This window comes from Symphalangus syndactylus, chromosome 3 (assembly GCF_028878055.3).
Source record: "Symphalangus syndactylus isolate Jambi chromosome 3, NHGRI_mSymSyn1-v2.1_pri, whole genome shotgun sequence".
Classification (NCBI taxonomy): domain Eukaryota; kingdom Metazoa; phylum Chordata; class Mammalia; order Primates; family Hylobatidae; genus Symphalangus; species Symphalangus syndactylus.
Window position 1 is genome coordinate 15212405 of NC_072425.2, and position 16330 is coordinate 15228734.

The 16330-nt window shown below is 54.0% G+C and overlaps 1 long non-coding RNA gene across 2 annotated transcripts; it reads right to left on the bottom strand.

The window, feature by feature from the left end:
* Positions 1-2011: 2011 nt before the first annotated feature.
* Positions 2012-10778, bottom strand: LOC134736157 (uncharacterized). Of its 2 annotated transcripts, XR_010119954.1 has the most exons (5): positions 10587-10778; positions 8904-9036; positions 5994-6501; positions 3798-3919; positions 2012-2192 (listed from the first exon to the last, which is right to left on the bottom strand). It is a non-coding gene; the product is annotated as an uncharacterized lncRNA (long non-coding RNA). The 2 variants fall into 2 exon arrangements; XR_010119955.1 differs by lacking the exon at positions 8904-9036.
* Between the last annotated feature and the right edge of the window lie 5552 nt (positions 10779-16330).

The window sequence follows — 16330 nt, forward strand, 5'->3', positions numbered from 1 at the left end:
TGTACTGGCCCTGTGCTAATGCTGTGGATACCTCTGTGGACAGGATAGGCTCACTGTATAGTGAAACAGACATGAATCAAAGAGCCCCACAAATGTGTGCTGTGATGGCGAGACTACAGGCAGCTCAGCGTAAAGGCCCTAAACCAGCCACAGACATCAGGGAAGGCTTCTGGGAGGAAGTGACATGGTTGAGTTGAAAGCAAAGGTTAGGGCTAAGAAGAGTGAGTGGAGAGAGGGGGAAGAGTAGGGGGCAGTGGGAACTGTAAGCTGGCTTGTATGAGGGGAGACAGAAGAAGGGCTTGCTGTTGAGGGAAGGGCAGGTCGATGTGGCAGAGGCCAAGTGGTGGCAGGGGGTCTGCTAGGGCCCTGGTTAAGCGGGGTCTTGCAGGACCTGGGCACCAATAGAATCCAGACCACAGTGTCCCCATCCCCCAGTTGAGGAAACTCATAGGACAGGACCCAAAGAAGCAGGAGGGCCTGAACTCGGTGGCTCACGCCTGTAATCCCAGCACTTTGTGAGGCCAAGGTGGGCAGATCACCTGAGGTCAGGAGTTCTAGACCAGCCTGGCCAACATGGCAAAAACCTGTCTCTACTAAAAATACAAAAATTAGCTGGGCATGGTGGTGCACACCTATAGTCCCAGCTACTCGGGAGGCTGAGACAGAAGAATCACTTGAACCCAGGAGGCGGAGGTTGCAGTGAGCCGAGATTGTGCCACTGCACTCCAGCCTGGGAGATAAAGTGAGACTCTGTCCCCTCCCCTACGCCGCCAAAAAAAAAAAAAAAGCAGGAGGGCTTAGTTGGGGTTAGAAGAAAATCTCAACCTGGATTTCAGACCCCACCTTGAATGGACTGACCAGAGACAGAAACAGAAATTGGAAGCTAGGCTCTGAAGAGGCCTGGTGGATGGGGCTGGCCCCAAAGTGGATGGGGAGTGGAAAGGGCCTGTGATCCACTCCCCTAGAATATCCTTTCTTCCCACTATCTTAGTAAAACTCCTATGCAACCTTCAGGACCCAATCTAAATGCTCCCTCTGCTGTAAAAACCTAACAGACCCTCCCAGGCTTTACCCCATCTCTGATTTCATTCACATTTCACCTGTGTCTTCTAAAACCGTAATCTTTCTTTACTCCTTCTTTTCCCCTTCTTCCCTCCTCTTCCCTCCCCTCCCTCCCTCCCTCCCTTCCTTCTTTCCCTCTTCTCACGCTTTCTTCTCTTTCTTTCTCTCCTTCCTTGCTATGTCACCAGGCTGGAGTATAGTGGCACAATCATAGCTCACTGCAACCTCTGCCTCCCAGCCTCAAGAGATCCTCCCACCTCAGCCTCCTGAGTAGCTGGATTACAGGCCTGTGCCACCATATCTGGCTAATTTTTGTATCTTTTGTAGAGACAGGGTTTTGTCATGTTGCCCAGGCTGGTCTTGAACTCCTGGGCCCAAGCTATCTGCCTGCCTAGGCCTCCCAAAGTGCTGGGATTACAGGTGTGAGCCACCACACCCCACCCAAAACCGTGATCTCTCATTGAACATCTACTACGTGTCAGGAACTTGCTGAGCACTTTGCCTCAGAGAGGGGAAGGGGAGTGGCTTGCCCAGGTCCCACACCGGGGGAGAGGCAGGGCCAGGCCAGGGGCCCGGGACCCCCGACTCTTGAGGCCTGTGTTCTGAATCACAGAGCTGAGCGGCCTCCTTCTGTGCTCTTTCATTCCCTTTGCAGGGACACTGTTCCCTGCTCTTCCCAGTTAGATGGTAGCTAGCTGCCTCCTTCTCCAAGAGTCCTCCCAGGGTCGGTCCATGCCTCCTCCACTCCCCACCACGTTCTCTGGCCCATCGTTCATAGCTCTTTTCATAACCACCACGACTTCCTTCTTTGTTTACATGATTATTGTCTATCTCCCCAACTAGACTGTGATTCCCAGAGGGCACGGGCTGCGCATGTTACTCACTGCTGTGCCTGTGTTAAAGAGGATTTGGTTGTGCTTCCAATAGCGCAGACTTCAAATAACACTGGTTTAAACAATCAAGGGTTTATTTCTTGCTCAAGTAAATCTAAGCAGTCCAGGGCTGGTAGGGGCTTCATGGCCCCTGGGGGCTCCAGCTCCTATTGCTTTGTTGCTCTGCTATTCTCAACACACGGCTTCAACCTCACAGTGCACAACAGCTGCTCTTGCTCCAGACTCCATGCTCACATTCTGGTCAGCAGAAAGGAGAAAAAAAGGAGAAGGTATTGCCCCGTCCTTTAAAGAAAACTCCGAGGAAGTGGTCCAAACCACTTCTCCTGGCATCTCATTGGCCAGAACTTGATCACATGGCCACATCTAGCAGCAAGGGATGCTGGGAAATGTAGTTTTAGGCCAGGTGGCCATACACCCAGCTAAGGATGGGGTGGGCTATTCTTACGGAAGAGGAGAGAAGAGACCCAGCAGCCTATGTCGCAGTCCCCATCTCCTGGCTCATAATAATAATAGTAGTAGTAATAATAATAATAGCTGATATATATTTAGTACTTTACTTTATAGTAACTCATTTAATCCTTGCAATAACACTCAAGGTGGGGAAACGGAGGAAAGGTATTGGTCAAATCACCTACCCAAGGCCACCCGGCTGGTAAATAGCAGAGCTAGGATTTCAATCTAGGGCCACCTGGTTCCAGAGCTGACACTTCCCTACTTCTCCAGCAACCCTGTTTAATCACTATAGAGTGGATGACTCAACCTACCGAATTTGCTCTTGTCTGTATGGGCCCCTTAGAGACGCCGGGCACACAACAATGTAGGTTCCTCGCCCTGCCCCTTGGGCTAGCTCAGAGCCTGAGCTGTGGCCTCCAGGGCTGAGCCTGGCCTGATCCAAGAGGAATTAGAGAGGCCAGCTCCTGGGGGGCGGGGATTTTGCTCCTGAGAGGGGAAGGAAGGGCAGGGACATCTATGATGGAGGGGTCCAGAGAACCAGTGGGGAGAAGGGACATGGAGGCAACCTCTGACCTCCTTCCAAAACTGAAACTGAGTCAGTGTGAAACGAGGACCTTTCCAGGGCAGAGCAGAGCCTGGGGTGGCCCTGCCAAGACTCCTGGGGTGCCCTGATTATAGTGGAGGTGAAGGGATGGACAGGCTTTTGTCGGGTCCCAGAGAAGCCCAGGGATGTAGCCTGCCCAGCGTGTCGCTAGCTCTCTCCCTTGGGCAGTGGCTGCTTCCTCCTAGGGACATTTTCCTACTCAATCTGGGTTTCATGCAGAAAGAGGAGGTCACAGGGACTCTGGAAAGACCTGGCTTCCAATCTGTGGTACTGTCCTCTAGGGAGAGAGACCTCAGACAATCAGAGGGTGCCACTCTCTCCTCCACCCAGCCCTGCCTTGGGTGCCAGGTTATCCACCTGTCAGGTCCCTGCAGGCATCCCCGCTGTGCCTGGGAAGCCCAAGGCTCCTGGTTCTTGTCCACATAGCCAAGGTCCCCAGTGCCTGTCTCTGAAGTGGGTGATTGTGACCTTTTCTGTGCTGTGGGCCGCTGTGGCATCTGGTGACACCTTCATGCCCTGACTTCTTTGTACACGCATAACAAATACGTAGGATTACACAGGAAACCGAGTCACTGGAAATATGGCTATCAAGATATTTTTAAAAACCACATTTAAAAACCACATTTGTGGCAAGGTGTGGTGGCTCACGCCTGTAATCCCAGCACTTTGGGAGGCTGAGGCAGCCGGATCACCTGAGGTCAAGAGTTCCAGACCAGCCTGGCCAACGTGGTGAAACCCCGTCTCTACTAAAAATACAAAAATTAGTGGAGCGTGGTGGCATGCACCTGTAATCCCAGCTACTCAGGAGGCAGAGGCAGGAGAATCGATTGAACCTGAGAGGAGGTAACTGCAGTGAGCCGAGATTGCGGCACTGCACTCCAGCCTGGGTGACAGAGTGAGACTCCATCTAAAAAAGAAAAGAAAAAATAAATCACATTTGTGATGTGATAATAAATGTGCCTCTTTACTAAGCATTAACAAGATGTGGCGGCAGGTCTGTAACAGAGTGATGAGTGAGATTTTGAGAAATCTGCACCAGCTTTGATGTGATCGGAAGACAGCTGTGATTTCTGTTGGTAACGGTGCCACAGGTACTGCCGACTTCTGGCTTTGCTGGGTATGATCATCATGGAAGGAAATACTACATTGCAGTTACGTGTTAGAGAAAATGGAGATGGAATTTTTTTTTCTCCATCCAAGTTCATGAATGTCCTGAGTTCTACTCATGGCATACCCCAGGTGTGGGACCTCTGTTCTGCTCCCATAATTGGGGTGCAGACACTATGCCCAGCAAGCGGGGAGTTCTGGGGCTGCAGGGAAGGGAGGTTGCGGAGGGGTTGGGGAAGAGCCGATCGCTGAGTGGGAGGAGTTCTGGACTGCAGAGTCGTGTGACCCCAGCAACTGAAGAATTGTGGAAATTGAGGGAGAGGGAGAAATCAACTAGCTTGCTGATTTCTCCAGCCTGGGGTCCTGGGCTGTAGAGTCCCTAACAGCAGAGGGAAGTGAGAGGGCCGACAGGGAGTGCACTAGCTGCAACTAGATGCAGCTGGGGAGAGTGTGTTGGTCACCTCTTGCTGGATTGTGCTGTGGTAATGAACAACCTCCATGTCTCAGTGCCTTGGAACCACAAAGATCTTTTTGCTTGTGTTGGGTGTCAGCTGAGCTGCAAGCGAGCAGCAGCTCTCCTTCGCATCCCCTTCTCTCCAGGACCCAGGCAGGGCCATGGCTGTCTTCATGGTATCATGGAAGCCCCATGAAGGCCCATGTCTGCTTAGCACAAGGTTTGTCCCTGGCGTCCCCGCCTCTTCTAAATATGCAGGGTGTGCTCAACAAGTTGCACTGACCCACAGGACCTAGGAGGGAGGCTTTGAGGGTATCCCCATCTTCCTAACAGACCCCTGAGGCTCAGAGAGGGAGCAAGAGTCCTTCTGCACTGCCCAGCAGGTACAGAACAGGGAAGGGCTTCCCTACTCCAAGCTCCCTGGACATGCCCTTGGTCCCAGGCCCTAGAGTCCCCTCCTCTTCCCTCTAGAAGGGAGGTCCAGAGCCTAGTGCAGCCCAACTAATCAGCTCCTGGGACCATTCCCCAAACCAGGAGGTACTGATTCTTAGGAGAATCTGCAGAATCTGTATGGACTTAGGGGACCCCGCCAGAGCAAGCTTCAGCTCTCCCTTAGGCCAGCTCTTACTTCTGGCAAGGAAGCAGGACCACAGGCCTGGGCCGACAGAGCCCACAACCCTTGGGAGCATCTTTATTTATTTATTTATTTTTGAGATCATGTCTTACGCTGTTGCCCAGGCTGGAGTGCAGTGGAGCAGTCATGGCTGACTGCAGCCTTAACCTCCCAGCCTCAAGGCCTCAAGTGATCTTCTCGCTTCAAAATAGTTGGGGACTACAGGTGTGCGCCACCACATCTGGCTAATTTTTTTATTTTTTGTAGAGATGAGGTTTGCCCATCACTGTCCAAGCTGGTTTCAAACTCTTGGGCTCAAGCGGTTCTCCTGCCTTGGTCTCCCAAAGAGCTCGGATCATAGGCATAAGCCACCATGCCCAGCCATTTTTTTTTTCTTTGAGCCTCAGGAACATCTTGATGCCTTCCCAGGAAACCTGGACAGGGTCTCCATATCCTCTGGGCAGCAGTGATGGGCCTCATCCTTGTCCTGGGCAATGGGGGGCCGTGGAGGAGGGGGTCTTCACATTCAGGCTGGGGAGGATGGACCCATTTTAGCCACAAAAGTGGATCCTTGTAACAGAGAGGCAGGAAGGTCAGAGCGAGAGAGAGGAGCCAGAAGATGCTACATGCCTGGCTTTGAATAATGAGGATGAGGCCACAAGCCAAGGAACACGGGCGGCCTCTAGAAGCTGGAAGTGCAAGGAAACAGATTTCCCTAGGGCCTCTGGAGACAACATGGCCCCGCTGACATCTTGACTCTTACTCCAGACTGTGAGAGAGTAAATTTGTGTTGTTTAAGCCACTGACCTTGTGATTACTTGTTATGGCAGCGAGAGGAAATGGATGCAGGGTGTTGCTCCAGCTCTTCTCCCAGTTCCCAGCCAGTTCTGATGTTCCAGAAAGAAAATAGATGCTCTGTGTGGCCCTGCTTTGTAAATGATTAAAGGGCTGAGGGGCGGTAGGGGGAGCTTCTTAAGGCCACCAGGTCACACGGAGCCCATGGCTGGGACTTTCCATCTGTGGTTTCTCCAGGAAATGAAACCCGCCTGTTTGCTGGGTGTGGCCTACAGGGCGAGCAGGAGGCTCAGGATTCCAAATGAGAGGGAAAAATGTCCTTAGAAAGTAGCGTTGCTGGGTTTCTCTGTGTTGGGCTGTCTCTGCCACTGTCCCTCTTCACCAGGAGGTCTCAGAGCCCAGTGGTGACAAGCTTAAGACGGACTCCAGTTGCCCTGGGTGCCAATTCTCAGCTCTGCTGAGTTGTCCTTTGTGTGACTTGGGCAAGTCCCTCCACCTCTCCCAACCTCAGCTTCCTCCTCTGTAAAATGGAGATAATAGGATGAGCTTACCTGGAGGACCCAATGGGATGCCATGTTTGTGAAGAGCTCAGCTCAGGGCTGGGTGCTCAGGTGCACCCCTGTGGGTGTCTGGGCGTGCAGGTATGCATGTATGCAGGTGTGCTTGTGTACAGGTATGTGTGTACAGGTACAGGTTGCAGGCATGTGTGTACGAGAAGGCACATGAGGTATGTGTGTGCAGGTATATCTGCAGCCTGGATGAGCATTCTGAAATTCACCTTTGCCATGTTACTCCCCTGCTCAGAGCCCCCCATTGCTCCAGGGAGAAGTTGAAATCTTCACCATGGCCAACACGACCCCGCCCGGCCTGGCACCTGCCAGCCTCTCGGCCTCATTCCCTCAACTCCCCAGTTTGTACCATGTGACCTAGGCCTGCCATCCTCCTATCCATTCCTTAAGCGGGCCATGTTTCGTGGCAGTCCAGGCCTTCACCCATGCCATTCCTTCTGGAACACTTGTCCTCAGTCCTCCTTCCTGACTAGCTCCTACTCAGTCTTTGAGTCTATCACCTCCTCCAGGTAGCCTTCCCTAACTGCTACCCCACCGGAGTGATTGCCCCTCCCCTTTGACCCCATGGCATCACCATCCCCCATTTGCTCCCCTGGTCTCAGCACTAACTACATCTACAATAATCACTCATGACATCTCTCTTCACTCTGAGGCCATGTGCCCCATGTCCCCAGTGCCCAACATGGGGCCTAGCCCAGAGTAGAGGCTCAGGGCACTTGTTGAATGAATGAATGAATGAATGAATGAATGCACACATCCGGATGCATGAGCAAGGAGGCTGTCGGTGCAGAAGGGGTCTGCAGCACATGTGCAAAGGTGATGTGGCGAGACATAAGATTTGGCCAAGACTGTGCCTTGGAGAGGGGCTGGAGAAAGGGGGATGGACAGGGTGCCCACTCCCCATCCAGACCCCTTTTCCCTGTGGAGACTGTGGACTTACTGAGGTTGCCTTGTTGTTGGGGGAGAGGGAGGATAGAGAGAGTAGAGCGTGAGAGGGGAGGTGGACGCCAGCAATGCCAATACATTCTGCTTCATCTTCCCTTCCTGACCTCTCTGTGACTTTCATCTGCCCAGCCTGGGCCCTTCTGCTGGATGGGGAAGGAGCAGAACTTCCCAGGGTCACGAGCCCAGTGGCCCTTCTGGTGTCCCTAGCCCCCATCCCCTTAGCTCATTCCTTGGGCCCCTGGTCCAGCCAGGAGGAGGTCAGAGCAGAGGCTCTGGGGGAAGAGGGGATGAGGGCCTGGCCTGGCCTCGGAGCCCAGACGGCGGGCCCTGCCCCTTACTCATGCCTAGGGTGAGGCAGCCCGTGACTGTGCGGCCTGGAGCGGGTCGCTTCCCCTCCCTGACCCTAATCCTGTCATCTGTAAAATGGCATAGCAGCCCTTCTGAGCAGGCTTGCAGCAATTAACAAGCTCCTGCTTACAGAAGGCTCGACACAATATCTGGCGCTGGAAAATGCTCAGTAAGTAGAATTTTGTCATCATCATTATCATCTCTTTCCTCTCTCCCGCCTCCCTCCTGCCTTTCTTCCTCTCCTCCTTCCTGCATTCAGACCATGCAGTTTGTTCTAGTGCTCCCCTAGTAGGGCAGGACAGGTCTCTCACTCATCTTTATATCCCCTGCCCCTGGCACAGTGCCTGGGCACCTAGTAGGTGCTCAATAAATGTTTACTAGGGCCAGGCATGGTGGCCTACGCCTGTAATCCCAACACTATGGGCGGCCGAGGTGGGAGGATCACTTGAGCTTGGGAGGCGGAGATTGCAGTGAGCTGTGATCTTGCCACTGCACTCAAGCCTGGGTGACAGAGTGAGACCTTGTCTCAAAAATAATAAATAGGCGGGTCCGGTGGCTCACGCCTGTAATCCCAGCACTTTGGGAGGCCCAGGCGGGTGGATCGCCTGAGGTCAGGAGTTCGAGACCAGCCTGACCAACATGAAGAAACCCCCTCTCTACTAAAAATACAAAATTAGTTGGGTGTGGTGGCACATGGCTATAATCCCAGCTACTCGGGAGGCTGAGGCAGGAGAATCACTTGAACCTGGAAGGCGGAGGTTGCAGTGAGCTGAGATTGCGCCACTGCACTCTAGCCTGGGTAACAAGAGCAAAATTCTGTCTCAAAATAATAATAATAATAATAAATAAATAATAAATATTTGTGGAATGAATGTTTTTTGCCCACTGAGGGGCAACGCACTTCCTCTCTGGGCTCTGGTTTCCTCATCTTAAAATGAGTCCATAAACCAGGAATCTGCGAGGTTCCTCAGGTTTTGAAATAAGGACTGAATGTTATAGTCACTGCTGTGCTGGAGTCTTTGGTCTTTTTTCTTTTTTTTTTTTTTTTTAATATTCTTACCAGCTAATATATCCCTGAGGCCTCTTGCCCGTGCATGGGACCGGCCTCTTGATTTTCTGCCGGCCTCCGTGTTTTGACTCCTATTCTCCATCACGCAGCAGCTGGTGTAGGGGCTTCTGAGCACAAACCTGTGCTGGATAAAGACAAGCGTCTTCATCATGGCCTTAGGGCCTTGCACGGCCCAGCCCTTGGGAGCCTTTCCAGCCTCATCTGGAAGACTCACCTCCCCCCAAGTCACTGGGCTCCACCTTGCAGGCCTTCTCTGCCCCTTTACTTCCCAGGTCCCTCCCTGCACAGGCCCTTTGCACATGCTATTCCCCCTCAAGCTGCAATGCCGTTCCCTTTTTCTTCACCCAGGCAACTCCCAGATCAGTCTCCAGATCTAGGCCCTGGTGCCAATCCCTCTAGGAAGCCTTCCCCAACCTCCCCCTGGACTGGCTCCAATCACCCCATTTATTGACTGCCTAAGCTTCTCCCAGTGTCTGTCACGGGCAGGAAGTGACATCCGCTTGTGAAGAATTGCACGTATTTCCTCGGCTAGACCACGCACTCCGGCCTGGCTTGGCTCTCTGCGCCAAGGCTGCAGCCGGCAAGGAGGCTGGCCCATGATACGTGTGGCTGCTCGTGTCCCCTCCCCACGCGGTGGGAGTCTCTGAGGGTCTCTGCGGGGCGCCCGGATGCCTGAGGAGCCAGGTGGCCGCACATGAGCCCCCAGGGTGGCAGGAAGGGCAGGGTGACCCCCTACTGCACATGCCAGCCCCCACCCCACACTGCCGTCTGCTCTCAGGGGAGGACCTGCGTTAGCTGCGACATTTTGGAATCAGTCTCATTCTCTGAGTTAGGCCACTCCTGGAGACGGGCTGGCCCCGAGACCAGGGCCAAATCCCAGCCCCACCGAGGGCTGTGGCGCCTCCTTGAGCAGCACCCGTCCCCGCTGCAGGCCTTGGTGCGGCACAGGAGGAGGGCGCCCACCTGGGCAGGGTCAGGTGGGGGCGCGGAGGTCCCCAGGGGAGCCCCCAAAGCCGCTGTGCGGCAACAGACATTCAGCACGGCATGAGGGAGAGCCTCAGGTGGCTGCTAGAAAGGGATGAGCACGGAGTGTGTGTGAGAAGTGTGTGTGTGAGGAGTGTGCATGTGAGGAGTGTGTGAGGGCGTGTGAGGAGTGTGTGCGTGAGTGTGTGTGAATGCACGTGAGGTGCGTGCGAGGAGTGCGTGTGTAAGGAGTGTGTGAGGAGTGTGAATGTGTGAGAGTGACTGTGTGCATTTCCAAGTGTGTGTGTGTGTGTGTGTGTGTACACGTGTGCAGCTGGCAGAAGAGCCTCCAGTGGAGGGCCGGGAGGAAAGGAGCTGGAGAAAGGCTGCCCTCCGGCAATGCTGAAGCCAGCAGCTCAGAGGCAGGGAGTGGGGCTGTCTCCCACAAGGTGAAAGAAGTGGGGGGGGGGGGCTGGAGGGAGGAGCCACCAAACGCAGGGGAGGAGACTGGGAGAATTCTGGACCTGAGCGTCTGAAGACCCGCTTGGTCCTCTGGCAGCCCCGTCGCCAAGGACTTGCGCCCTGCTGCCCAAAGACTCGGCTTTCAATACGGGCTCTGCCTCTTACTAGCTGTGGGACCTTGGGTGAATTCTTTGCCTCTCAGAGCCTGGGTTTCTTGGCTTGTAAAATGGAGATGATAAGAGAACATACCTGTGGATTCGTTTCCTGGGGCTATCGAAGCAAGGTGCCATGGACAGTTTGCCCTAAACAACAGACACTTATTTGCTCACAGTTCTGGTGGCCAGAGCTTGAGATCAAAGTGTCAGCAGAGCGGGTTTCTCCTGAAGCCTCTCTCCCTGGCTTGCAGATGTCACATTCTCCCTGCATCTTCACATGGCATATGTCTGTGTCCTAATTTCCTCTTCGTATAAGGACATCAGCTATGTCGGACTAGGGTGCACCCTGATGACCTCATTTTAACTTAATCACCTCTTTTAAACCCTTACTTAGTCTGCGCTGCTAAAACAAAATACCACAGACCGGGCGGCTTAAAAACAACAGAAATTTATTGCTGACCGTTCTGGAGGGCTGGGAAGTCCAAGATCAAGGTGCCAGCAGATTGGTGCCTGATGAGAACTGTTTTTCTTCCTGGTTCATAGATGGCGACTTCTTGCTGTGTCCTCACGTGGTGGACTGGGTAAGCAAGCTCCCTGGAGCCTCTTTTTATTTATTTTTTTGAGATGGAGTCTTACTCTATCCCCAGGCTGGAGTGCAGTGGCACAATCTTGGCTCACTGCAACCTCCGACTCCCTGGCTCAAGCAATTCTCCTGCCTCAGCCTCCCGAGTAGCTGGGATTACAGGCATGCGCCACCATGCCCAGCTCATTTTTGTATTTTTAGTAGAGACGGAGTTTCACCAAGTTGTCCAGGATAGTCTCGATCTCCTGACCTCATGATGTGCCTGCCTCAGCCTCCCAAAGTGCTGGGATTACAGGCATGAGCCACCGCACTTGTCCCCTGGAGCCTCTTTAATAAGGGCATTGATATGGTTGGGATATTTGTCCCACCAAAATCTCATGTTGAAATGTAATCCCTGGCTGGGCACGGTGGCTCACGCCTATAGTCCCAGCAGTTTGGGAGGCTGAGGTGGGTAGATCACGTGAAGTCAGGAGTTCAAGACAAGCCTGGCCAACATAGTAAAACCACATCTCTACTAAAAATACAAAAAATTAGCCAGGCATAGTGGCAGATGCCTGTAATCCCAGCTACTTGGGAGGCTGAGGCAGGAGAATCGCTTGAACCCAGGAGGTGGAGGTTGCAGTCAGCCGAGATCACGCCACTGCACTCCAGCCTGGGCAACAAGAGTGAAACTCCATGTCAAAAAAAAAAAAAAAGTGATCCCCAAAGTTGGAGACGGGGCCTGGTGGGAGGTGTTTGCTTGGCAGTGGATACCTCATGGTTTGGTGCTGTCTTCCTGATAGTGGTGGGTTCTGGTGGGATCTGGTTGTTTAAAAGTGTGTGGTACCTCCCCCTCAACTTTCTCTTCCTCCCGCTCTGGCCACGTGAGACACCTGTTCCCCTTTCACCTTCTGTCATGATTGGAAGCTTCCTGAGGCCTCCCCAGAAGCTAAGCAGATGCCTGCACCATGCTTCCTGTACAGCCTGCAGACCCGTGAGCCAATCAAACTTCTTTTCTTTATAAATTAGCTGGTCTCAGGTGTTTCTTGACAGAAATTCGAAGACGGACTGATACAGGCATTAGTCTTATTCGTAGGGGCAGAGCTCTCACCTCCCAAAAGCCACCACCTCATAATATCATCACATTGGAAATTAGGTTTCAACCTGAATTTTGGTGGGATGCAAACATTCAGACCATAGTACCCTGTCTCCAAATACAGACACATTCTGAGGACCTGGGGGTTAGGACTTCAACATATGAATTTGGAAGAGCACAATTCAGCCTGTAACATCTGCTTTGGTTTGGTTTGGGCTCCCCGCAAGTAGGCCTCAAAGGCTGTTGTACTTGTAGTTTGTTTGGGACGAGTACTCCTAGGGGCAAGAGTGAGGGATGGGGAGTGGGGAAAACAAAACAGGAGCGGCAAGAAAACCAATGTGAAGGCCGGGCACGGTGGTTCATGCTTGTCATCCCAGCACTTTCGAAGGCCGAGGTGGGTGGATCACTTGGGATCAGGAGTTAGAGACCAGCCTGGCCAACATGGCAAAACCCTGTCTCTACTAAAGATACAAAAATTACCAGCCTGATAAACATGGCGAAACCCCGTCTCTACTAAAAATACAAAAATTAGCCAGGTGTGGTGGCGGGTGCCTGTGATCCCAGCTACTTGGGAGGCTGAGGCAGGAGAATCACTTGAACCAGGGAGGCGGAGGTTGCAGTGAGCCAAGATTGTGCCACTGCACTCCAGCCAGGGTGACAGAGCGAGAGTCTGTCTCAAAAAAAAGAAAAAAAAGAAAGGCTCTGCATGATGGCACGTGCCCACCCATAGTCCCAGCTACTCAGGAGGCTGAAGTGGGAGAATTGCTTGAACCTGGGAGGTGGAAGTTTCAGTGAGCCGAGATCGCACCACTACACTCCAGCCTGGGTGACAGAGCGAGACTCTGTCTCAAAAAAAAAAAAAAAAAAAGAAAAAGAAAGCCAATGCAAACGTGCATTGCTGAGTTCACCATTATGGAAGCTGGGGTGCCAGATCCCCCAAGATCATCGGAGCTGCCTTGCAAAATGCATCTCAGAACCATCCGCCCAGGGGAAGAAAGGAGGGAGCATTGGTTCTTTCCAGGGCTCTGCTGCCTTTGAGGAAGCGTTGGCCTGTAGGGTGTTCACACCTTTGCACTTGCAGTTGACTGTGTGTAACTGCTGAGTGGGTTACTGTGGTGGGACGGAGATGGGGGGATCCCACACTGTGGCATCAGCAAAGCCCTAGGCTGGAAAGCAAGAGGCAAGCACAGGGGCCTAGGGCGGGCCATTGTCAGCTTACAGCTGCATGGAGCTTGTCAAGGCCTGCGAGGTCTGTTTACTGCAGCTGGGCCTGGATTAGGAGGTGAAGCCAAGAGGTCTGAAGCTGTTCAAGCGAGCTGCTCAACACAGTCCGCCCCTTGCAGCACTCAGCCCCGCCCCTGCCCCCCGCTGGGTCCACCGTCAGAGTCCGCTTCCAGGTGCTGGTATCTGCAGTGCCTGCAAACACCTCATGCTAGAGGGTTACCGAGAAGAGCTCGAACCCACCTGAGTGGGAACCCCTTTCTTTGCATGTTGGTCCTGGTCCCTGGCACAAAGGCCCCAGTGTGACAGATGCAGTCACAGGTTTGAGTTCAGTGGGATCCACGCTGTGCCCAGTGGAGCCCTCCCCTACTTCCCTTCTCCCCTGCCCTCTCTCCCCTCTCCCCTGTCCCAGATAGCTGGGGCCTCTCATCTGACACACCTAAAGTTGCAGGGACAAGAAGCACAAATCCACAAGGAGGTCCCCGGGGGAATTGGTGGGGGAGGGGCGGGCAATCCTATTTCTTCAACTTGTCCCTGGACCATGTGTTCCAGCTTCTGGGGACGTGGCACCCGTGACTGGTTGTTGGCCCAGTGCTGGGGGTGTTGCACAAGCTGGCCACCCCTACGTTCCATCAGGCCCAGGCTCCAGGGTGAGACCGGTGGGCATCATGCTCATGTGCCCACTGGGATCCTTCCTCACCATAAACTGTGTCCCTTGGTCCAGGTCCTAGGTGGACAGGATCCCACATCTCCAGATGGGGCATTCCGAGCTGCATTCTGGATGCAGTGGCGGCATGGAGATCTGTCAGATGGCACAGAACTACTGCCGTGGCTGGATTCCGAGGTGAAGAGGAGAAGAACGAGGGTTGTGGAATAGGGGGGTGCTGCTCACAGGGCTCAGTGTGCAGATACAGAGAAGCCTCAGCACAGGATCTGGCACAGTGGGTCTACCAAATTGCCACTATGCCCATTTTACAGAAGGGAAGCCTGAGGCTCAGGGCAGGAGGCAGCTTGCCCAAGGACCCGGTGCTAGCGGGCAGCAGAGCTGGGTTGGGGACCAGCCTTAAAAATCCTATGCTCGTAGCTGTGAGGCTGTCCTCCCTGTCTCACTGCTGACCCGGTGAGTGCACGTCTCTTTACAAAAGGAGTCTCATTCTGTGCCTGCGTTGGCCCAGGTAACGTCGAGGAGGCCAAGGTCACCCCGCATGTCCTTCTGGGGCAGCTCCTTCTCTGACCGACAGAGGCCTTTCTGAGATGGCTGGTGGCCAAAGCCACTAACTGAGGGGCAGGACAAGGGGACTCTGAGCACCTTAGTCCCTACCCCACATCCCAGCTTCTATCCAGGATCCAAAAGTTTCTCCTGATGGGCGCTCCTTCCCCTCCAGCTCAGACAAGTGGGCAGGGCTCTGGGGTCAGACAGACCTGAGCTCTGCCCCCTTCCCCCTCCTGGCTTTGGGACCTTGGGTGAGTCTTGGTCTCTGTTCCTTCATCTCACTTCATGGGGACTGAATGAGACCCAGGGGTGAGGCCCCCAGCCCACAGCTGCTGTTAATCCAGGGCCCTCCTCTCTTAGGAAGGGCATGGAGTCCACTAATGACGATTGGTTCACCAAGGCACAGAGAGGGCAAGGGGCCTGCCTAGGTCACCAGCAGGCCTGAGTCTAGTCCTGACTCCCAATCCAGGCCTCCCTTGACCATACCCCAAAAGAAAATGAAGGTGGAGACGTGGGGGTTGCGGGGAGAGGAAGGAGTTGGGGAAGAAGGGGGACCTTACACTCACTCCCCCACATAGTGCCTCACACATTGTTGGTGTTCACTAAATATTTGCTGAATGATGAGTAAATGTTAGGTGGTTGGATAGATGGGGCCTCAGGCGGGTGAGACCCAGCTATGCACTGTTCTGAATCCCAGCCCACGGCGTCCTGCCAGTCCCCCCGCTAACCTCATTTGGTTGCTAGCAGTAGCCTTACATTTTCTGCTGAGTCACTACTCTCAACCCAGAGGTGGGGCTGGGCGTGCCAGGAATTTGGAGGGAAGAAAGATTGACAGAACCTCAGCACCTCAACACCAGCTCCATTTTTAAGATGAAGAAACCGAGGCGGGGGAGAGTCAGGAGGTTTGCTCAGCCCTGGAACACCCTACTTCCCCAGCGGCCTTGGGCCGCCACCCCTGCCCGGCTTACCCGCCTCCATCGGGGAGCCTCTGTCGTTCTGGTAGCTGGGGGGTGGGGGACTGGGGAACAGAACACATTCCCCAGGGCCCTTTGAGTCATGCTGAGTACTGTAGAAGTCCCAGCAGCACCCATGCTGCTCCCAGGAAGCTTTAGCTGGCCTCTGGGGAGCACACTGGGGCTCCTGGCCCCTCTAAACAGAGAATGGCACCCCTGCTCCCTGAGTCTCTTTCCTCCTTTCCTCTCTGGACCCTCTTGCCCTTCTCTGTGCCTGGTGGCAGGATCTAGAAGCCCATCTCTGTCCCGCATACGTACTGTGGCTGGGCGAGCCCCTGCCCTTCCCTGGGCCTCACTGGCCCAGCTGGGACCAGGCCAGCAAACCCGTCTCTCTTGACCTGACCCCCCAGGACACTGTGTCCATTGGAGCTCTGACTGTACCCCCTTTCCCCTGGTGCCCTCCAGTCCCCACCCCTCTCTCTCTCTCTGGCCCTCTTATGGACTCTCCCAGAGGGAGACTGTCCCACCCCACCTCCTGGCTTCTGCTTCCTCTTGGTCTCCCTCCTCCTGGCCATCCTCACTGGGAAATGCCAAGTCTGCAGGTTTCCCATGGACTTGAACAACCGGCAGTTTGGGAGTAAGCAGCTCGGAGCTTTGCAAGGAGGGCCTAGGGTGAGGCCCACGGTGGGTCCTGGGGGCTGCATTGCCTTTGCGCCCCACACCCTGTCCTGCTGACCTTGCTTCATTTTTCTCCATGGCACGTGGCATCTTCTTACTTGGGTATTGTACGTTC